The sequence below is a fragment of the Xiphophorus couchianus genome, chromosome 24 (assembly GCF_001444195.1).
Source record: "Xiphophorus couchianus chromosome 24, X_couchianus-1.0, whole genome shotgun sequence".
Taxonomy (NCBI): domain Eukaryota; kingdom Metazoa; phylum Chordata; class Actinopteri; order Cyprinodontiformes; family Poeciliidae; genus Xiphophorus; species Xiphophorus couchianus.
The window spans coordinates 13,720,287-13,744,783 of record NC_040251.1 but is presented as its reverse complement, the minus strand read 5'-3'; positions in this window follow the sequence as shown (position 1 = coordinate 13,744,783).

The window sequence follows — 24,497 nt, the reverse complement described above, 5'->3', positions numbered from 1 at the left end:
TCTTCACCACTGGAGAGGCATGATATATTTGAAAAGCGAGGAAGGAAAATTACCGATAGAAGTTTACTGATGCCTCTGAATATTGATTACATCTCGACTGAGGGACTGTGTAATCCAGAATCCAGGCTCTGACCTTCAGAACCAGCGGTTATCGCTGTGCACAGATGCAAAGATCAAAGATTAGTTTATAGATTTAAAAAAAAAAAATACTCAAAAAGTAAAGTAAATAATTCACCATTAATAGCAAAAGCTGCAAAGTACAGAACAGCATAACAGCTATCCACAAGAAAACAAGAATGGATGACTCAAGAGAAAGCAAATATGTGTGGAAAAAAGTGAGAATCAATAAAATGTCTGTTATCCTTGATATTACAGCCACACCAACAGATCTAATTGAACTTAAAAACACTGAACAATGGTGCACGATGTACAGTGTAATGCAGAATCGACCCGTACTTTATACTGTGCTTTCCTTTGATCCTGTAAAGTTTTTGTCATCATAGAGATCACAGTTATTATTTGGACTTTGCCAGATTTTTCCACTTGTTTCTGTCCAGACTTTCTTTCATCTTTTAAAGCTACTTAGCATGGGCGTATAAATCAACCCAAACTCAAGCTTAATGCTTCAACAGTAACTCAGAAATCGAAAAGATACCAACAACGAAATGAGATAAGGTCTAATTCAGTTGTTGTGGCACTACAGTGCAGTTCATTACAAGTCCAATTCATGTTCAGTTACATAGAATCATATTCAGCTCAGAGTATTATCAAAACACTCCAGCTCATTCAAATCTTAGAATAAATCAGTGTTTCAGATCCAAAGACACACTAAAGAATTCAGCTGACAGTTTAATGCAAAGAGAATAATGATGATAAATGGCAATATTTCAAGCCTGATGTCGTTTTTCAGCTTTGTAAACCTGACGAACCAGGATTGCCGAATGCTAGCGCTAACCTTTAGCACACCCATCAAAAACTCCTAAAGCTAACAAGGATTTTTTTTTTTACAAAATCCAAAGCAGACATGAGAAACTTCAAACATGTTTGGGGATTAAGACACACAGACTTTTCTGTGCCTCCTGAAGCTACAGCTGCGAGCACGTATTACATCATTAGTTGTGCGTCACTCCATGCTGAGGCTGATTCTGCCCTCCCTCATCAATCTCCCCCGCTGCTCCCACTTTGTCAGAATCGCGCGCGCACACGCACGCAATACACTACTCTCCATATTTCATCTCTTTTTTACTGAACTTTTTTTTTCCCCCCACTGACTCATTTCTAAAGCTTTCTCTTTTTTTGTCAAGCTTAACTGTCATTTTTTTCTTTTGTCTGTCAGATGATTTGAGTGTCAAGTTACTGCTGAACAACAGCAGTTGTGCGAAGACAAACTGCACGGCTTTCGCTTTGAAGCCACTGAAAGATGCATGTGCGGAGATGATTCGGTTGGTTGTTGTTTAAAACATGTTATTTGTTGCATGCCGACAACATCATCTTTCAACCGAAGTGTGTTGCAGATTCTTCTTTTTTTTTGTTGTTGTTCTTATAAATGTCCAATCCCCTGTGTAAAATGTAATTGCTGAAGCCATGTCAAACAAAACCAGCAAAAGCAGCGGGGTTTCAAGTTGGATCTCTGCAGATTTGCCTATTAAGGAACATCACTGCCAACAGCAGTTTACTGTGGAAAGATGTTTTTCTGTCTTAACATTGCAACACACTTTACAGCGAGGAGAGGGGAACTTCAATTGTTGGCATCTTTTGAATCTTTTTTTTTTTGTCCTTTTTGATTGTTTGCGATTTCGCGAACACGGCACTTTAGCTGAAAAAAAATCATAGCCTATTTTTTTTATTTCTTTTTTTACTGCAAATAAACTCATATATGAAAAATATATATATATATATTGTATACTTTTAGAGATTCGATTTAAAAAAAGAGAGAAAAAGTGTCCCTCTTACGGATTTAAAAAGTCAACATTTAAATTTTGTATTTGTGTACTTTTTTTTTTGCTTTTTTGCACCACAATGTGATAGCATTGCTACAGCATAGCATACGTCCACATGTTCTCTAGGTTTTACAATCACACACACACACAGCAGAGCTACAGCATTTAATTTTTTACACCTTATGGACAACACGTGCTTTTCCCACATCATCATCCTTGGTTTTAAGTCAACTGGCTGCTCATTTCCTATTTTGAAGATTAGCTAAGAGACTCGGTATTCTCGCTCATGTCGTACTTATATGCCAGAAGAACATGAAGTCAAGAATGGTTTAAAAAAAACCCGTTCAGTTCAAGATTATAGTACTGCAAAAAAAGATTAATTTATGTCAAGTCTTGCATTTGAAAGACTCTGTTCTCTGTTCTGATTCTCTGTTCATGTCTTAATTGATGCTTGCAAGACAACAAATGATTGGCTCTAGCAATAAACAACAGAACAGGGTGTCATTCTGTACCAGGATATAATAAAAAGTGGCAATCAAAGATGCCTTAAAGTGTGAAACACTGCTTTATTCTAACTGACCCTTTGGTAGAAAAGCTTAGCCAGCAAACTGGGGAGAGACTGGCCTGTTTTTGCCAATGGAACAGTAGTTCATTGTGGCCTTTTGTATCACTGTCACGCTGTGAAATGAGTGAAAAGCAGCAGCAGGCTACTACCCACATATCAATGTACCGCTACGCTGTGCCAAGTAGAGCCTTGGAGCTGGAATCTGCATTCCTCTTGTGGGAATGTGCTCCTTCCAGTGCGCTTCCTGATTTTGCAGACAAGGCAGAGAGTAGAAAAAGAGCAGGAGCTGAGGGAAAACCTGTACAAAGAGCCATGTTTCACCCCGTCTCCAGATGATAGATCACTATCAGCGCTGAAATCAAACATGGTGCATATGTAGGTCCAATCGGGTTTAACAGAAATTAGTCCGAGGTAGAATGAAAAAGAAAAAGCCCAAGACTGTAAGGTGCAGGTCAATTAATAAAGAGTAGATCTGAGGAGATATGGGTCAAGCAGGACAAAATGAAAAGGTCAAGGAGAAGCGAAACAGGGGTTATGGTACGTCTGCGAAGACGCAGCCAGGGGAGTCAGAAGCAGGTTGAAGAAACATCTCCAGAGGCTTCTTCAACCTTCTCGACTTTCTCGTAAAGTCAATCGACTCAGAAGGTGAAAAAAGATGCTGTTTTGTGGAAAAAGCTGGAAATGTGGGCACAAAAAAAGAGATAGAGTAACTGTTTTTTTTAACTTTAACTTTTTTATTTTTGGCTCTAATGGATTTTATTTGACAGTGAAGTGAGAGGAAAGCGGGTCATGCGAGAGGGGCAAGTGATGCTGCAAAGGTCAACGAACCAGGACTCGAACCGTTGACCATCGCATAGAGGAGACAGGCCTCTGTGCCTGGGTCACACACTATACCTCTATGCCATCGTCGCACCCAGCATCATCTGTTTCACGGAAAGAAACAAAAACAAAAGTCTGTAAGGATGCAAACAGTTTTTCACAGCTCCGTGTGTCAGACTTTGCACTCTTATTTATTTGGCTTTGAGAATTTCTGGGTTTAAGGCTTCACACCGAATCAAATTGCTAAAAAAAAAAAAAAGGTTTTCCTGGTTTGTTTGGTGGTAATTTGAGGTTTGGGACACAGGCAGTTAGACGACTGCAGCTTTCCAATTATCAGTCATATTTTGGGTCTTAGGTCCAAAGAAATGTTCCAAAATATTTTTGCAAGACACTTGCTTCCATCTTTGCAAGACTATTACAAATCACATGCAGAGAAAGCCATTGTTTAGTACAATATGACCGTCTGGGAATGCTCATGTTACATTAATGAAAGGACCTGAAATTGTGGAAGACATGTGTCAGGTCTTAGAATTTACAGTACAAGTCAGATTCAATGTGCAGAAATGAAAAGACGCCATGTTTAGCTGCTTCCATTGCCGCTGCGAGAATGCATTTATATTCCCACGAGACCATTTAAAATTAAAACTAATGCAAATGAGCCCCGGCCGCTGCACTGGAAGTTATTTGCTTAAGCAAATTGTCACCCAATGGAAATGCAGTGCTCATGTTGTCACATCCGCTCGTGCTGATAATGTCGGACAATACTGAGCTGACTTAGCCCCAAAGCTGAACCCCAGAAGACGAATGATGATAATAAGTTCCATGGGACCATATACAGTCACATGGGCATGTTTGTAATGGCAGAGCTTGAGAGTGAACGTGATGGAGAAATGGAAACAGCCAAAGGTCAGGACTCTCAAGCTATTATCGTCAAAGAGTAAAAATGAAGGGCAAATATGAGCAAATATGAGTTCCACATTTGTGCAATTCCAGTATGATTTTAGTTCTCTCATTTTTGGGGATTCCTGAGAGTAGGGTTAATTCAGTGTTGGTTATCCTGATCTTGTTAGTGGTTTCCTTTCCAGAAGTGGAGCAATGTTTTATAAATCTAAACAGTCTGGCAAGGACATTTTGAAATGAAAAAAATAAATAAATAAAAAAATTGAGGATGTTTTCATTCTTGCAAACAAATAAAAGAGTGTGTAGCATAGAACCCTTTTTCCCCATCTAAAGGCGCTCTGAGCTTTTCATGCAGAGGAAGTTGTTGTGCTTCATCCTCAAAATGTTATCTACAACCTGTCAATCGATCAACGTAATCTCACACATATCCCATAATCCCAGTTTACCCTTTTATACAGCTAGCACAAATGCTAAATGTCAACTTTGACCCACGATTCGGTGTTAGTACTTTCAACTGAGCGCAGAGGTTTTGCAGAATATAGTTGATATTTTCCACATTTGTCAGATTTTGTAGAAACCATGACTTCCTGAACTCATTTAGATTATCTTCGGTACATTTGTTGGTAAACTATATAGCACATATTTACGACAATGTAATTCAAGTATGAAAAAATATATATATTTTACACAAATATAACTTTTGTCGTGGTTGGAATTGTCCCCATTTGTCAAAAGCTTTTCTACTAAAAATTGCAATTAAAAAGTTTTGTTTTCTTCTGGACAGAAAGAACTGACTGAAATGTCAGCATTTTATCAAAGCTTGGGAATTTAAATTGGAACTGCAGCACTTCCAGTTCTTTTTGTAATTACTAAAGAACAAGTCAAATCTAACAACTTTTGTAAACCAGAGACACTTTATTCTGCAGTACAAGTCTTTTTTGTCATTTAAAAGACACCAACAAAACTAAAAACCTAAAGGCATGTCATCTATGTCGACTTTTTTGTTTTCTTTTTCCCAATAAAATCACTTCTAACTTTTATTGTCAACTCGTACAGCCAAATATCAACCAATCAAGTCCAGCTCTTCACTGCTTTAAACAGAAAATCTCCCTGCAGGGGTTGTTGCTTTTTTTTTTTTTTTCCTTTGTGATTTCAAAAGTGGCGCCAGCTCGACTTTGGAATTACAACCACCAGTGAACGCTTGGATGTTAATTAAAGAATGCAAATTTCATGTTTCTGGTCCAAGGCTGACACAAACCCAAGGCTCAGAGGTCCATAAGAGAGAACATGCACACCAAACAACAACAAAAAAAGACAAAAAAAAAGAAAAAGAAAAGTTTTGAAGGCTCCCATTCATAAATACTGATGAGGACACTCACGCACACTTCCACAGGCAACCAAGGGCCCTAATCAGTCCCTTCATCACCCGCTTTGTTCTACAAGATAGAAATGAGATGGACAACGAAGCAAATGACCTTAAGCTGGTGAAACTCAGGGAGCTGATTATACAAAAGTTACATGTTCATAAATATGTTTACCAGTGTGCAAAGAGAAGTCACAAAGTGGGTCAGAACTTTGGGGAAAGTTGGTCCTTTGACTTTGTGCGAATGCAAAGTTTAAGTGCGAACACCCACACACAGAGAGTGTGACTGAAAGCAAAAAAAACCCAGAGTTAACAAGAAAAAAAAAAATCTAACTCTGAGAATGTTTTTTTTTTTCTTCTTAAAACTTATTAAAGAGAAATTATTCTTCAGCTTTGTTATAATTCAAACAGAATGACACCCCCTCCCGAGAGCCGCCTATCCCCTACGCGGATTTGCTAACAAATTAAAATCCTAATCAGTATATTCTGACTTTTTTTTTTCATACCAGTCAAATTTCTCATATTTCTCCCCATTACTTCTCAGCGTGCAGCAAATCCTTTCTGGGAGTTACGACATCAGACGGCATTGGTGGCCTTATTAGGCCATGAAAGTTGCTGAAAATGTGAACAATTGTGAATGTTTTTTTGCAATTCCAGAGCAGTTTGGGCAGCAAAACATCAACTAAATTCAAAATATGTTCTTAGCAATACAGTTTGGCTTGTTTCTACATGTGACGGTTGGACATCAGGCGCTGACTGGTCGTCCTACGGAGGGTAAACCAGGGAGGGTGTTGCTATCAGGTGTGGAAGCTGCACCTCTCCAACAGAGATCCTCTGAAAAGGGAAGACGTCCCACTATCAGGTAAAAAAACACCATCACACACCTACTGTACATCCCAACATTAAGGACAATATCATTAATGTTTTGAAGTGAGTCCTTATCCTAGAATCATTTCATTCGAAAGATGGCTTTGCTAAATACGACGGACACACATGGAAACGTCGGAATTTTGTGAAATTTGTGAAAAATATCATCATTATTAAAACACGTATTGGGGTATTTTGCAAACAATACTGGACTGATTTAAGGCAGAAAATGTTGAATTTTATTTATAATCAAAAAGTTAGAAAAACAAAAGTTTCAATATCAGATCAGCAGAAACGTCTGAACCGCTGATTTATGCAGACACAAGTTAAATTCTCCAGAAGAAATTAAAGGAGTTATTCCCCGCTCAGTTTCTGGAATAAAAAAGTCGATATTTTTCCCATCACCACTGAGTTGAATTGTAGTCTAAGAGTTTCGGTGGAGGTGGGGCGGAGGGGGAATGTTGCCTGGAATCCTGAGAGATATTGCCGAGTTCCTGTAAATATGCAGAAGGTGCTCATCTCAGCAGCACATACATTTTATTTATTATTTTTATTTTTATTTTTTTCTCTCTCTCTCGCTCTAAGTAAGAGCAAACTGTCCGCAAAAGCCTGTGGGGATATAGTTTCATTACACTTGCAGAGTGGGCAAGGATAGATTTGAGTTTCCCTCTTTATGTATAATAAGTATATCAATCATGCGTACAGTTGGAGAAGTGCACAAGAATGAGCAAACAGCAGACAGTAGGCACAGAAGTATAGCCACGCATATATCAGCACAACATTTATGTAAAAATAAAATAAAAATAGACATGAACATATTAGCAGGTGCAGCACAGCTTCACTGTGAGGCTTTTAATCTTGTAATAAAAAGAAACAAATTACTTCATCCACTTTGACAAGCTAATATGTTGTGTTTCACAGCTCTGTGCCCTGCAGGCTGAGCGTACAGCACAATGCTCATTTCTTTTTCTTTTTTCTTTATTATTATTATTTTTTTGCCTCCTTTCTGCAGGATTGATTTCGCTTTTCAAATAAGTCGTAAACTTTGTAAGAGGCAGCGAGCCTGTTGGCAGCGGAGTTTAAAGGCATAATCTGCACTCAGACAACAAAACAGAAACGATAATAGTCCTTCTTACCGAGCGCCGAGCGGAGGGATTCACCGGAGCTGTCGCGAAAGCTTGTGATCCAAAGTGGCACAGAATGTGACATAAAGTGTGATATTTACTACAACCTTTGGAATGTTTTCTACTCAGATTTTGGAACGCGGCTTTGTCACATTTGCTCCAGGGATTGCATTGTTCTGCTGCTTTCGGACAAACAATTCGGCAGCTTATGAAACAAAGAATTTAAATGAGACATTTTATACATGGTTGACTTTGGGTTTAACACAGAAATTGGGATTGAATTTGTCGTGTCAACTGGAATACTCATGTAACTTTTAGAGGCAGGAATTCAGCACACTGTGCTACGGTGTGCTACACTGCTATGTAGTTAATCAATCAGTCGCATATATCAATCATCCAAAAAGTGATGATTGATATATCACTTCAAATAACATCAAATAACAATGAGTTGTTTTTCTCATTGTCATAATTCTTTTCTGTCAGAAATATCTACAAATTATGAGGAAATCACCATGAATTATTAATAGAATCAAAGAACAATAAACAAACAATAAACTACCTCTGCTAATAACAACAAAAGGTAAATATTTAAACACTAATGCAATATTGTTATTCTGCTAATTGAGCTGTGATGGTTATCTGGACTTTCAAGCCAAATTGCATGAAAATATCTCCACTGTATCTGACTGGTATGTAGTTTAAGTGAAAAAGGAGGAACTGTTTCGTGTTTTCCCGCCACATCTGTTGACGTTCACCTTCACGGCAGGCGGTACATGGGGATTAGCCCCACCTGAGCTGAATCAAGAACGTCTGCTTGCTCGCGGTTGTTATCGCCAAACAGGCTGGTCTGTGTATGTTCCGAAACCGCTGAACAACTTGGATTTCGACGCAACAACATCTCCTGGGTTTACAACGGTCCAAGAAAGAGAAAATGTCCAGCGTGTGGAGGAAAATGTCTTGTTTGTGTCGGAGGAGACTGGTGCGAGGCGCAGAAATGCAACAGTAGCTCAAGTAGACTCTAAATACAACTAAAGAAAACGCAGAATTCACTAATGTATTTACCAGTTAAGGAGTCAAATATGTTGTTTAAATAAAAAGAAAAAAAGTGTAAGAGGAAAACATGCATACTTTATTTCTTTTCAGAGCCCTTTGTTGGATCTACTTATATTAGATTTCTTTTATATCGATATAACTTATAATAAAAACCTTTTGTTCTCTGTGCACTTTATCTTCACACCACCATCTCATGCACCATCTGGTAAACACACCTCATAAACCAGATTTCTGTCTACGACATATACAGCAACATGACAAATGCGCCTAAAGTCCCTCTTCTTTAGATGATAGCAATCTCTTCAAGTTGAATAAACTTTGTCGACTCCATGGATCGTTTCCCCCAACGCCCCCAAAAAAACAAACAAAAAAAACCCGAGGCCGAAGGGAGGCCCCCGCCGCCGCATCACAGCCCAGCGAGCATAAAGGACACCGGGCCACATTAAACTGTCAGCGAGGACAACATTCAAAGAATTTATGACCCTTGACCTCTATTGTGTCTGTGCGGGCCGGGGGCTCGTCGCACGCCGAGGAGCGTGAGGGAGTTAAGCGTGAGGGCGTTAATGACTCCAAACTGTACAGTTTGGCTTTTTTCAGCTCTGCCTCCTGAGCCTTCATCTCCACACACACTTGTGTCCCTGTGTATTTCCATGCCTAATTCTGAGTGTTTTAAAGATGAAGTGGAAAAGGGTCGAAGGTATAGAGAGACGGAAGTGTGTGTGGGCGTGCGTGCGTGCGTGTGTGCTTCTTGAATCCTCACTTGCTTAATTATAAATGTCTCCGGCTGTCTTGGGCTGCTTTTTCTGCATCCCAAGAGCTTCTGTTAATATTTCATGCCACTGTCCTGTTCCCAGAGTTAAATGGCCAACCAGCAATTATACTCATCTGTGGAAGACCTTTACAAGGATGAGTAACCCTCTGTGGGAACAAGAATGTGTTTACTGGCAGGACAAAAAAAAAGCAGAGTTGTTTTAGTCTCTTATTTTCTTTATTTTCTTGCTCCTTAAATTGTGTAGATTTATTCTCGTCTTTGGTTTAAAGGTTCAATCCAGACATTAGGAATAAATATATACATATATATATATATACATAAAAAACAGAGCTGTGAAATTCCCAGGTTTCTACCATTTTTTTCCAGATCATCAAGCAAATTTAAATACCAGAAAATCAAATCCTGAGGAGATGTAAGACGTTCATGTGGAGAGCTTTATTCCCTTGATCATTTTACTCAAGCTACGTCTTTCGAATACTAAAGTTTTGTTTGATGAGCAGAAACGTAACAACTGAGCAGATCTGGAAAGTGGAAACTGCCTCCACTCAATTTGAATGATTTAAAAACATTTCTGACCAAAAACACCCAGATATGCCCATGTTTAATGGATTATGAACAGTTCAAGTATTTTACCACTTCAGCTGCCCTTCACTGACTTTATGTTTCCATGCAGATGAGTCATTTCCGAAACATAATTAATTCATCCTTGTATAGCCACTCTGTGCGGCATCAGATAGATTACCAAAACAGCGTGAGAGGAAGACGAAGGGGAAAAGATTCATTTTTTTTCTGCTCTCATCACTCATTCTGTCTCGGGGTAAAAAAAAAGATGAGAGGGGAAAAACACAGGAAGCAAAACTCACTTGAAGCACATAAGAAAAGCACTTTACTAGTCATTTCACCTATTTGTGCAAAGAAAACCTCCCACTGCCCAAAAAAAAACACTGTGTTTTCGTCTCATGAGGATGGATGCCACCCCCTCCCCCGTGACCTCTCCAAGTTCTTAATAGTACAAATGTGACCTTTACCTGCTTTAGGGCCCAATGCGGTCCTCTTATCAGGCTGTCCTGGAGCCTCTATTGCTTCCTCTAGGGTCAAACAGCTACAGTGACCTTTATTCATGCCAGCTTGGGGATGCGGTCTTGTTCAGTCTTCAGGGGACTTCATGCCTCCATTGTAGCAGAAAGCCCTCGCAAAACAACGGTCAGACCTCTAGTTGCTCTAGACTAACTCAAGCTATACTTACAGGACGATTGTTAGATTTACTTCAATGTAGTACATTTTAGGAAATAAATGATTTACCTTACATTAGCTTAGTCCAAGTGAAAGTATCCTTCTTTAGTAAAAATGGCTTCTCTCGGCACCTGTTTGTGATGCATCACTGTCTCCACTAGGAGGCGGTAATCCTACACTTTGCTAGCCACAGTTATAAAGGTGTTAATAAAGCATTAGTGTTGCATTGTGTCAACACTTACAGAAGCTTTCTTAAGCTTCTGTAAGCTGTTCGATTGCTTGAAGAAAAGTCGACATCTTCTGAACAAAATGTACTAAAATACGGTACAGTATAGAGACTTGTGGTGGCCAACTATATTAGCTACTCATGGAACATATTGTTGGAGGGAATATCTATTTTTATATTCTGTTGTCATCCCAGAGTGAGGAAATGGACGGCAATCTGATGGATGGATGGAAGGACAAACAGATTTACTTCCTTCCATCCATCTCAGGACTTCATGTCCCAACCCTGCTGATTAAAAATTCATATACAAATCTGTTTGCATGTTTTGTGTCCAACAGTGGCAACACCTGTTCCAGGCTATTGCATCACATACTTTAAATGGCAATAATATATCAGTGGCCAACACTGCAAGAACCAAACCCAGCCTCCCTAAAGCGCTGTTGCCTGCCTTGGGCTGTTTTGACTGGAAATCTTGCTGGTAGTTTCCTCTTCTTGTAACTAAACTTCTTGTATATATATACAGTACAGACCAAAAGTTTGGACACACCTTTTAATTCAATGAGTTTCCTTTATTTTCATGACTATTGCCATTGTAGATTCACACTGAAGGCATCAAAACTATGAATAACACATGTGGAAATATGCACTAAACAAAAAAGTGTAAAACAACTGAAAATACCCCTTATATTCTAGTTTCTTCAAAGTAGCAACCTTTTGCTGTGATTACTGCTTTGCAAACACTCTGCATTTTCTTGATGAGCTTCAAGAGGTCGTCACCTGAAATGGTTTTCACTTCATAGGTCAACCTGCCCTGTCAGGTTAATAAGTGGGATTTATTGCCTTATAAATAGTCATGAAAATAAAGAAAACCCATTGAATTAGAAAGTGTGTCCAAACATTTGGTCTGTACTGTATATATAATAAAATAATATAATTTTGTTTTTTTTTTAGTTCTCTTGTGTTATGAAGAAGGTATTCCAATTCTTTCATTTTTACGTATTTGTTAGTCGCAAAGCGATGGCAGCATTAGAGTCCATTGGGACAATCCATTGAGCTCTAGGTTGTTGTGGTTTGGTTGGTTTAGCATGAAGTGTGCCAGAATATGAGAGATGTTTGAAATCATTGCTCTATTACCACTAAAAAAGCCTCAAATACTCAGTAAATGGACACAGTCCATGACTGCAGTTAATCAAGAACAGGGACATTGAAGCAGAACCTTACAAACTTGAAGAACTCCAGTTTTTTGAGAGCAGCAGTCACTATGTGCAAATATACAACACTCATACAGAGATTACAACTCTCCTGTTTTCACGTGAGGAAATTTCATGCAAAACCCTCAAATGTTGGCCTCATCAGAAATGCTTTCTAGCTGCAGGTACCAGGAATTAATGAGCATTTCTGCACCGCACCTGAACATCATCATGCAGCCTAGCGGAGCGTCCAATTTCCCTCCAACTGGCTCTGCCCTCATAGTTAGCTGCTAAACCCCCACCGGCAGTGAAGGATTGTTTTCGGCCGCTAATTGACAAGTTCCTGGTCCTATTCCACATACACACTGAGCTACTCGGCGGTGAGTGCACATGTATGCTTTCCATGGAACTTTAACCAACTGTGCCACACACTGAACTCTGACCTCTGTGCAGAGGTGTTTGTTTTGTTTCTGCCACGATCATTAGCAATGCTTTATCTGTAGAGTTAATTGGAGACTTCTAGTAACTATCTTTAGTTTTGAAAATGCTTTTTGAGTTTATATTTTGGGAGGGCAAAATGTGTAAATCCTCTGTTTTCACAGGTTATTTTCCAAGGAGTGGATATTTTTTATTTTTCTTTTGGAAATCTATTCAGCTGCAAAACAAATACTGTAAACATGGAGTTGGGGAGCTTTACATACAGCAGGTGTTTTAAACCAGCACCCCTGAGCCAAGTAAGAAGGGTACGAGCTGAAATGGTCCTGAACAAAACAGACACACCGTCTTGCTGCCGCTGTGTCTGTTTCTGCAGTGCAGTGAGAAAAAAAAGCCTGAGGGGGTAAAGCGATTCTGAGCCTGTGACTTTGCCAATAGGCGACTAATCCCCCCCCAACAGAGCTCAGCTGACCCGAAGCTGCAGCTCCACAGCTTTTATAGCTTGCCCACAAACAATGACACATAAATTAAATACTCCCATTTTTTTTGTTGTTACCCAGAATGCTTGTTCCCTCAAGCATTTTGTGTGCATGCCCACCCAGACACAAGTGCATCTCAGTGAAATAATAGTTTATATCTGTAATTAAATTCAGAGTAAAGACTAAGAATATTACAAAAGACCAAAATAGTTCATCTCTACACAACCATGTTGACTTGTGTGTTGTCCAGCATACATTAACTGACCCCCAAAAGTGTCCCATTGCAGAATACTGTATGTACTCCATTCATACTATATATGTTAAGAGATTATGGGAACCAAAGGGTTGCAGCTTACAACTTACCATTCACCTGAGCCTCACATAACGTGGACTTTAAATAAAAGCAAAGTTGTTGTGCTCTATCTCAGATCAGAAGGGCACACCATGTATTTGCTAATTACTGCTGGCTAGTCTGAAGGAGCTAAGTCGTGGAGCTGCTCAGCTCTGTGAGACAGAAGTTCTAAATCTTTGAAACTGCAGCTCTGAGGAGGAGTTGTACCTCAAAGGTGGTGGTAGGTCCAACCATGTGTTTGGCACAGCTGAATGATTGCCACAAGAGATTAAAGGATTTCTGAAACATATTGAAAGTTATTGGTTCAATATGCAATAAAAAAGTCACTGCCAGCACAAAGCAAAAACAGGATTTGGAGAACCCCAAACTAGACAGGCTCCTGTTCACCACCACCACTTCAGATCATCAACATCACATAGCCAGTGAAAGTCCAATCTATGCTGAAAATCCAAGCACAAAAGATCCACAGAGACTTCAAAAGCATCACTAGCATTCCATGATCCTATAGACCCCCCCTCCCAAAAAAAGTGCCTTGAGGGACAGTACCATCAACCCTTTAGCTGCTCAATATGGGTAAAGTTTTTCAAGCGCTCACTCTGAAGCATTATCTTTAAGACACTATAAAAGGATTTTTCAAAAGTTCAACAGGCTGCCATAGATAAAAGCCAGACGAACCTTTACCAAAAGATGTCGGACGCATGAAAAGCAGTCTGTCATTGAACTAAATTTATCTCATTCCTCTGGTTGGAATCCTGCTTAAATGGCTCCACACACAATGTAATCTGTTTCAAAATAATTATGTGGAAAAGAAAGAATGTTACATTACCACATGGAAGCTTGTGCATGTTGCAGGATGTAGAATTGCCCTTGGAGGTTCTTAGGGAGCCTTGAGAGCTATGTATGCCGTGTCAGGCATCAAACTGACTTTAACGCATCAAGCCGAAGTAGACAAAGGAGTTCATTCGGATCTTGACATAATTGTTCGGCTGGCTTTGCTCTGAGACTCCTCAAAGCAAACTGCTTTTGTAAATGCCAAGAGAGTCAGGGTTGGGACGCTTCTGTGTATGAGCTGGCCTTAATTTTAAATATGCTATTCATATGAGTAAGGGTTCTCTTTAAAAAGCAGCCGGATCTATAGGTATGACTGATGCCCAAATAGTACCACAGCGTATGACAGACTATACTTTTCTTGCATTATGCCATAAAGTATCCCTTGTTTGTCAGCATGGGGCAACAAACAAATGAACATATAAATATTCTTACACACATGAACATGCATGCACAAGGCAAACATATTCACAGCAAAGGAATTCCCTTGGAGAGTTGCTGTGTACACGCTGTTTACTGCTCTCCTCAATTATTGATTACTTGTTTTCCTTCTGTTATGAGAGGCCACCCCCTTATGATTGGGGAGAAAGGAACGCTCATAAAAATTGCAGCAGGGCTCGTTCTTCCAAACTAGACTGCACTTTATTGACCCCGGGCTCCATTGTGAACAGGGCGCTTGCTTCTCTTCTCACTGTCTCTCTCCTTCTCTCTGCTCCTACCACAGATTCTCCCTGGCTCACCGACACCATCTCTTACTTGTCTTATTTATTCCCGTGCCCTCCCAATGCCCTTTCCTTTCTCTCACCTAAGAAAACCTCTTGAGTCTAAGGTGCCACCATAAACTAGGCTGCGGAAAAAAACCCAAACAAACCATCAGTTGACAATAAATTATTGACAACTGTTTCCAGTTGGTCGTAACAAAATGTTTGGAATACAGTGTGACAGAAGGGAATTAATGGCCTTCGTTAAGTCAAGTTGTTGTATGTAAGTGGGAATACACACCATCAATGACGCACCAGGGTACAGCAAATCAAATCCCAGTCATGATATTACCACCTTTCTCAGTTATGGATATCATAAAGTTTTTGTTTTGGTTTTGAAGCAGTGGCTTTTTTTCAGTCTTTTATTCATAGTGTTGTTACTGTCTTGTAAAGGTGGACATATGAACCCAATATCGAGTGTAAACGACTCTGTTATGTACTTAAACCTTTGACTAGATTCCTTTGAGACCTTGAACTAAAGACCTTGAAATAATATAAAAAAATATAGCATTTCCCATGCAGATTTGTTATGATTTTTAACTATTGTCATGCAGTTGATCTAACTTCCTTCTTCATGCATTTGTCAGCCTAAGAAGTTTGCCTTGTTTTGCCTTTCAATTTTCAGTATTGACTAACTTTCTTACTGATTAGTTTTGATCTTATTCCTCTAAGAACTAATGGGTATTAGGGAAAATTCAAAAAGTATTACAAACATTTAAGAATGAGCCTATATCTAATTTTAAATCCTGAGAAACACTTACGGCCCCGCATTCAAATTCGCATAGACTGGTGGAGTATCTCAGCTTCCCAGCCACACGAGGATCTCACTTTCTGGCACGCTGTCTCCGGCACTGCCGCTCCTGAAGACGGAAGATAAAACGCAGTAATGGAAATGCCATCATGTTAAGGAAGATGGGGGCTTCAGCGTTAACAAAAAACAAACAAAAAAACTAAGTCAATATTGAGGAGACAAAAAGATGTGGAAATAGAAAATTGTCAAACGGAGGTCTGACTTGGCAGGGGGAAAACAATCTCAAATGGCATGCAAAACAATGTCATCCACTGTGTTATTGTTTTAGGAATATTTGAGTCTCTGTGTGCATGGGGAGGGTGTGTGTGTGTGTGTGTGTGTGGGGGGGGGGGGGGGGGGGGGACAGAGGAGAGAACAGATGTGTGTTTCCTTCTCCGCCTGTTGTCAAAAAGGAAGCTTTTGCATGTGATATCTAAAAAGCTCCACACGCAATCCCAGCTTTCCCACCTGCCTGCCTCCCGCTTTGATTTTGGCTTGAGAGGAAAGCAAAGAACTTCTTGCCGAATAGGCTTAGCATGCTCACACCTGGCTGTAACATTTACGAAACCAAAGTGAAAGTGCCTTAAAGCTTTCTTCCCCGATTGCTCATAAGTAGCATTTCCAAAAACGCTCGCCGGTTCAGACTCCAGAAGTTCAGAGTCAAGGTTTTTACACATCGTCTTCTTTTCTGACTGTCATGTTGACACGGCTCAAGCATTATTCTTTTCCCTTAAGAAGAGAACTCAGACTTATTTGGATGGTTCGCACGTGAAGGCTTCTTTTTTTTCCCTTGAGAGTTAACTAAACTGTGAGAAACAAGGGAAGACAGTGACTGTCGTAGGCAGAAGCAGAAAGTCGCCATCAGAGGGACAGACAGACCACTTCAGGGCTTACCCGACTTAGACACGGTCATCATAAATGATTAAAGGCCAATTTCCCATTCCGACAAGCCAACCAATCTTTGCTCAGTGTAATGGAAACCAAAGTGAAACGAGTATGGTGCTCTGCATTTGCATCAAGCAATCACTGCGGGGACGTGTTTAAAGGGTCAGGATGGAGAGGGACAGTCGCACCAAGCTTTTTTCCACTATTATACTCTCTTTAAATGGCCGACATTACCTGTGTACCCAGCCGCCAAGGGCAGCCAGCATTTTGTTTGAGGTTCCTCCTGCTAATATTCCTTCTAACTGTTGACGGTTTGGCGAAGAAGGTTGTAACACCGTCTTTATAATTCCGTGGTGTGATCTATCGGGAGAGGAGAAGTCATGACCTCAGAGGCAGGGGTGGAAATTGCACTCGTGGTGCCATAATGGAAGAAATGAATGATGGAGCAGACAAAGAGATGGAAAACATAAAGTCCTAGCTAAAGCACGAAAACGGGGAGTTGTGGGTCTGTAAACTTTTTATGTCTTGAAGTACCTGATTGATTTCTGAGCAGGGATGTTTGTTCATATCCAAAGACAAAAACAATTAATTACCAAAAGCTAGGCTTTTGAAGAGAGCATTGATTTATTTAACAAGTAATCCAAGGATATAAGCAAACGATTTGTATTCAGATTTTTGGTGGGAAGACCCATGTCCCTTTGGGCGGAGAGTAGACCAGGGAAAAGGAGGGACGGTTTTTCTCGACTTTGATTCTCGTCTCTTGGTCTTGTTTAAGGTTCAGGGGGCAGCATTTGCACTTCTTCTAATATTTTGCACTAAAAGAACAGTTCCACCGGACTTCATGCTTGAAGATATCCCAAAGCAAATATGCCAAAAAGCCATACGAATACATCATCAGTGCAAATGGGGGGCGGGGGGAAGCACTGAGTGTACAGTCCGAAAGTCAATATAGAATATGATAATAGATGAATTAATGAAATATTCCTGGGATGATCCGAAGGTTTTAAACTCATTCGCATTTCAGGCATGGCCCAGAGCAGCCCAGCGCTGCACAGCAATGGCTGCCTATCTTTCAGGCCACGGATGATGGATTATATGAGCGGTGATATTGCTAACCAAGAGGTTTTCCATACAGATGAGGAGTTAAATGAGCCAAACCTGAGCAGTCATTAAATGATAAATCATGTCATTTTTGTGCCTAGAAGCAATTGTGTTCAAGAGGGAAAAAAACAAACAGATGAAAGAGGAAAGAGTATTTTAATGTTTTTCCTTCTAAGATGAGAGGGAAACAACACACACATTTGCATCAATTTGTTGCTTTGCAGACATTCAGCGATATTGTCCAGCTGTTCTTTATTGCACTGATGCATCTTTTGCTTTCTCTGTTTGCTTCTTAGCATTCTAACAGGCAGCTCATACCGCACCATGCTGATTGATGATACGCCACATCTCGGAGGCTATCGTTGAATCCTGTTATATTTCTGACCCACATTCCTGCCCTCGTTTGGTAGGCATTACAAAATGCATGACTCACTTTGGCTTTCTGGGATTTGCCTATTTTTCTCAGTTTCACTATGTTATGCACTTTGTACAAGATAGCTGGATAAAGTTACTTTTCTTAATCACTGTTTTTCAAAAATATTTAGCGGTTCTTACGACAATTTCCTTTAAAAAATATGACTTGAGAATGAATTAAAACAAACCCTCCAAATGCTGAACATTTACAGAAGCAATTTTATGACAAACTGAGGTTGGCCACTCCTGGTTGGTCCAGTCTGATTTTATTCTTAAAGATTTTGAAAGTCAAGCCTGGTTAGCTCATTTCACGTTTCAACCACATTTGGACAATGTGATGTCTAAAATGAAGGTTAAGTCATCTGTTTTATATCTTGCCAATACATTTCTTTCTAGCATCTGGAGACTAAAACAACTTACTACTTTGACAGAACTATTCAAGCTAACTCTTAAATGCTATGTCTTCATTTATGTGTTGGTCTAAAAAGGACTGGGTTGACAAGGACTATTGAGGTGAAGCTTTTCTCTTCAACTCTCTCAAATGATAGTTAATCACAATATCATCAGCTAACACATGCAAAGGTTAGCTGGCTTTGTAGCAGCAGTCACAGAGGGCCATTAACACAGGATGTGTGACAAGACAGGAAGACCGTGCAACTTCAGCCACGAATGATTTATTTATGTTTAGCATGCCTTTGGTCAAGTCATAACCTGTAAAATTATGAAATTACTAACATGACAGTTGTGCATTTGACAGTAACGGACATTCTCCATGAGGAGGGTAAGCTAAAAAAGGTTAAAGCTAAAAATGGGGGCAAAGGACAGTGTGTCGTGTCTTCAGCATTTCAAACGGGAGGATGGCTGCCGTCATTTGCCAACGTAGAATTGCTCTACTAAAAGTGAGGATACCAACTGTGTGAATGACTTTATCAAAACAAAACTACATCCAGCATACAGATAAGAAGGTTACATTAATTTAATAATAATCTGTTTTTCTATGACCTTCAGTCATTTGGATTACATGGCATGAGAAGAGTCACAGCCATCTTAGCCGGGGCTTAGGGGAGCAAGGACTTGACATTAGGTGTCAATGGAGTATTGGGGTATGAAGAGGATGATGAGAGACACCAGAGTCAACATTGCAGGTGTTACGGAAACTTGGGTTCTCGTATACTATGAAATGCAAAGACCTTCTTTTCTCCATTAAAATCCTATGTTTATTGGTTTTCTGTATTATTATCATCTCCATAAAACCAGAATTTGGAGCTTTTATTACATTAATTTGAATAAATAGTATTAAACAGTTCAACTATATTGTGGATTCAGATTTTAAATTGAATTACTTTAATAAATCAATTCTTCCATAATATTCTAATATAGTGACTGATGATTTTCGGATGAGAGTTTGCATCCAAGGAAGGTCTTTGAGGATATTTGACAGAGTGAAAAAAAAGATTACTCTACTGTTTGTGATCTCGTTTCCAAATGAGTGATGTAATGTTGTGTTTTTTTTATTCACTGTTCTGTCGAGCAGGCTCAATAATTCAGCCGATGACCACATAGTGAGGCATAACATACGCAAGTGAGGGCAATACAAGGTGAAAGGAAAAATACATTAAAATGCATTTTCCATCTTCTGTTAGCTCTGTCCTCTACTCACCTCCAGATGACACACTTAAATGCATCTGATAACACGCAATTACCTTGAAATAAAATCCGACCCCTTCATCTTCTATCTTAAGAGAAAGTGGCTGCGATGTGAAGGCGGAATATGTTAATTTGCTAACAGACAAAAGAAAAAATGCTCAACTGGTCAACTGCGAAGTCACTTATGATTTTTCCCTTGACAAGGGAACAAATGCAATGTATGATGTTTAAGGTCATTATTGATGTGCCTTAAAACCAGAGCGGCTCAGTTATCCCCATTTGTCTGAAGCTAAATTTAGTGCAAGGTGTCTCTGCCGGCGTTTTAATATCACTGCTCAGAGACAAACCGCTAATTAGGAGCCGTCCGCTTGATCCCGCCAGGCGTATCTACATCGGCGTACGCTCGTATGTCAGTTTGTGTAAGCGTGAGCGTGTTTGCGCAGAGCAAGGGCATTAACCTGCAACTCATTTTATGCTGTCCCGGTAAGCTAGCGGCTCTCCTAATAATACGGAAACGAGACAGATTTGTCATAATAGGGATGAGCCGGGGCAGCATGAGGCTATATCACATGAACGGTCCAGAAAATAAAGGACCGGAGAGACCGTGACTTATTTAATCCAGTTTCCCACCCCCCCTTTTACTGTCCCAGTAATAGCTATCCCTCTCAGCCAGTGTGAGTCTCTCCTTTTATGTCTTGTTTTCTCTTTTCTATTTTTTCAATAATTTTTTGCTCCCCCTCCCCAATAGTCCTGCACTCTGTCCTCAATCTGCCCCACTAACTCCCCTTGTCTCTTCCCCTCCTCTCCTCCGTCTTAAACTTGCTCTCCCTTCCTCTCCTCTCATGGGGAACAATATATATCACAGGCCGGCTCCTGTTGTTGCCACGGTAACCGACCTCATAACAGCATCTACTCTGTCTCTCTAACCCCTCCCCTTTTTTTCCGTGTCCTCCATCTCTCTTTCCTGCTTTATCTCTCTCTCTTGTTCTGTCTCTTTTTGCCTTTTTTTCCCGCTTCATCACCTTCTCCCTGTATCGCAATCCTTTCATGGAGGGTTTGGGGGGGGAGGTCCTTTAAATTGTGAGTGCCCCTCTGCAAGCAAAGCAGCTGGATTAATCCTTGGGCAAACTACAGCGTCAACCTCAGGGTTCTCAATTTTGAAAGCACCTAATTTCTATTTCTGGGTGAAACAGATATAGATAAAAGGATAAATATTTATAGGTCCGCACATAAGTGACCCACTTTAAAGGAATAAAAGCCTTAAAGAGGTAACTGAGCAACTTTAAATATGTAATATTCACACTAATGCTATCATAATATTTTTTTTATGTGTTTGAGTTTTTTTCTTAAATGTAACAACACAAAAAAAATACACTCATTACTTATCCGTAAAAAGTTAATTGTAATTTTTCACAAGATTTCCTGATGGAAAAATAGAGAAACTTGACACCAGCTATACAAAATTTGTAGCTTGCAAAGTTACAGACCAAGTTCATAAAAATGTTGGTACCAGGACCAACTCACTGACGAAGTGCTTATATGATTTGGACAAAGGAAAACTGGACTGAATGATGACTTATTGTTGTTTTAAAGGTGTTGAAGTGATGCTTTTAACATAATAAAATATTTCAAGGCCTGTACTAATGTGTTCAGCAAACACCTGAACTTACTGGTCACTTTACTGAGTACTCAATGCATTGAGGCATCTCGACTGAGTCAAGACGACCTTAATGTGAATGTAGGGTTATGTAAAGCTTAAAGATGGCACAGAATGCATTCAATTATATGTGAGATTTGCTGTTTTTTGCAGCCGCTTATGCTAATAATTAATAAAAAACACAATACATCAAACCTCTACATCATGATTGAAGTATATGGGTATGCAGTACTTTGTTTATGGGTCACAATAGTAATATGTGTACAATGCTTTGGTACAAATAGGGGATACAAATTGGTTAGGAGTCAAATTGACCAAGAGCCTTTTTTTTTTCTTTTTTGCTGATACATGCAAAAAAAAAAAAAAAAGTTTGTTAAGCAATTTTCTTTGCTCTTTGTTTTGCTAATTCTACCCTCTGTTCGAAACAAACTTCTACTCAGCCTCCATTCATGAAGGATTCAGCCATATATCAGGGGGCGACAAGGGCAGGGGAGCCTTTTTCCTGCTCTGGGAATTTATGTGGGATCATTATTTAACCTAATTGCATTGAAGACAAGTGGAGGGCCGCATGCATTCTCCGAGCGGTGAGTACAAGCGGAGCATCAATCACATGTTTGGCTTCATGTCAAAGACACATACCTTCACTAACGTGTAATATGCTGTAGAAGTTTTAGATGTTAATTACTTAAAGGAGGTCATGGACAAGACAGATCTCTCTCTGACTCGCATTTTCTGCGACAGACATCAAGATTTTCAGACGTGCTTGACGAAATTCTGCATCTCCTTTGGGTGCTCCCTTTATCTCTCTCACCGACTCAAACACATATACCCAGACGCTCAAGTGCACACTCGTTATCATGCAGCGCAACACAACTGTTGTCCTCCATCTGTCAGTTTTATTCACAAGGAAATGGAGATGTGGCCTTTGAGCGATGAGTTATCCTTAGGAAATGGCCCAGTAAAAACCTCTCGGAAAACCACACAATCTATTCATCAAAGAAAAAATAAAAAAATCTACGTACATATTGTTCTTTTTATCTTTTCTTTTATTTCCTCTAAAGTATGTTTGTACAGTTACCCTGTGAAAACAAAGTCAAAATTCTTGTTTATGCAGTCTTGACCAATATACCCGATTCTGATTCTTTTCTGAAGATACCGATACAATTCATAAAAATGTCAATACTTTAACTTCAGTAAACTTTGTCTGTTTTCTGTCTCTCAATAATTCAACTCTCTCAATCAAAGCAACATTGTATTGGACAGGGTAACTTCAGAGACTGCAAGAAAACCTCACGCTTTAAAGTATCTAAGAGTTTGTGGAAAGTGAGACAGAAAACCTTAAAGCATTTAAAGGCAAAGAGCTAGGCAAACAGGACTCCTGCTACTTTTAGCAGACTTTTAAAGCAACTCAAACTAAATCTTTTTGCACCTTTGGAATCCAACTTTGTATAACAGTGTTTGAGTAATGACACACTAGACATGTTTGAGAAGTTTATTGCAGTTTTTAGCAACACCTTCTTCTGCCTTACCATGCTAAAATTACGCTAGCAGAGGCTGTCGACTAATTGTGATTACGCCATGATAATTATTTTATAAATAGAGCTGGGATCTTTACTAATATCCAGTGATATGGAATGAAGCAATATGACATCTGACTAGCTGTTTTCACCATGTGGAAACTGTTACCAATAATAACTACGCAGAACATGAATTGAAACAATGTGAACCACTGTGCAATGCTTTCTCGGATACTCCCTGCATGACAGTCAATTTGAAGAATGGGGTATATCAAACAATGTAAACAACATTGTAAACAATTTTTAAAGTCACATGTCAGTCCAGAGTTTTAAAGTTTAGTTATTTTTGAAGGGCAACGCAGTGGGAAAAGGGAAACTGCAGTAATGAGATTTGAATACCACAGAAATGAAATCTATCAAGGTCGGTGTGTTCCCAAATCTCTACTGCTGCTGTGTTATTATGACAGAAATGGATAAAAGCTTAAATATTTTTCTCTTTATGAAGCTATCACCTTTCGAATATGATATTTGCACGTCGAGAGCGTCTTTGGAACCAGTTGATTATCCGGGTGTCATCCTGAAAGCCTCCTTATGTAAGCAAGATATGGCCACACACTGCTTAACGGCTGCAGCAACAGCGCAGTTGTACATTTTAGTGATGATAATGCAGAAGAGTTTCCTACAAAGGGCCAACGTCAGTCCCAATGTGATAGGAAGAGAAAGGCGGCGTAGGAAAATGACAGCTACGAAAGCGGTCATGTATCTGCCAATCATGGCATAAAGTGAGGGGATTGCTTTTTCTTACTCATTGACTCATGCTCTGACTCCCCCCCCCCTCCCAGCCGCTATCTCTCTTTGTTTGTTGGAATCTCTCCATAAAATATCTGACACCGTGTCACCCTGAACCTCACTCGCTATACCCGCAGCCTGGAGACTGCCATTACACAGATGTCAGACACAGATGTGATATCATCATAGAAAAAGTTAGCGGCACACACACACACACACACGCCCCTGCGTGGAGGAAGTGCCTTTCGTCGTGCTTGCGAGCGAGCAGGGGGAATGGAAGGGAAGAGGTTTCTGGGGAGTCAGATAGAAGTACAATTACACTCACGGATGTGCTTTGGCCCATATTATGATGTTGGGAGATGATAAGATGGCAACAGCACACGCACACACAAAAACCCGGCACGCACACAGACACGCTCGTTCACAGACAATAGCCTCGGCTATGATGGATGTCCGGATGCAGACATACTCCAAGCAGAAAATAGATGAGTTCCCTTCCTTTCAGCCAAATGGCAAGTGCAACTTAGACGGTTCCAGGTTGTGTATCACATGCCTAAAGAGCTGGAGCTGTATTTACAGCATAGATGATGGGGTGCAATGGTGATGAAACGAGCATGGAAATAAATAATGAAGCATCATTGTGCTTTTTAGGGGAAGGTTTGTTCACACCGACACATTGTAACGTTATAGGCAGCTGAATTTTTTGCCGAAACTTATAGTTGGGATGTAACGTGATTTTAGTCGTACCCTAAAACTCAAAATTGTTGCCCATTCTATCTAGTGTTTTTTA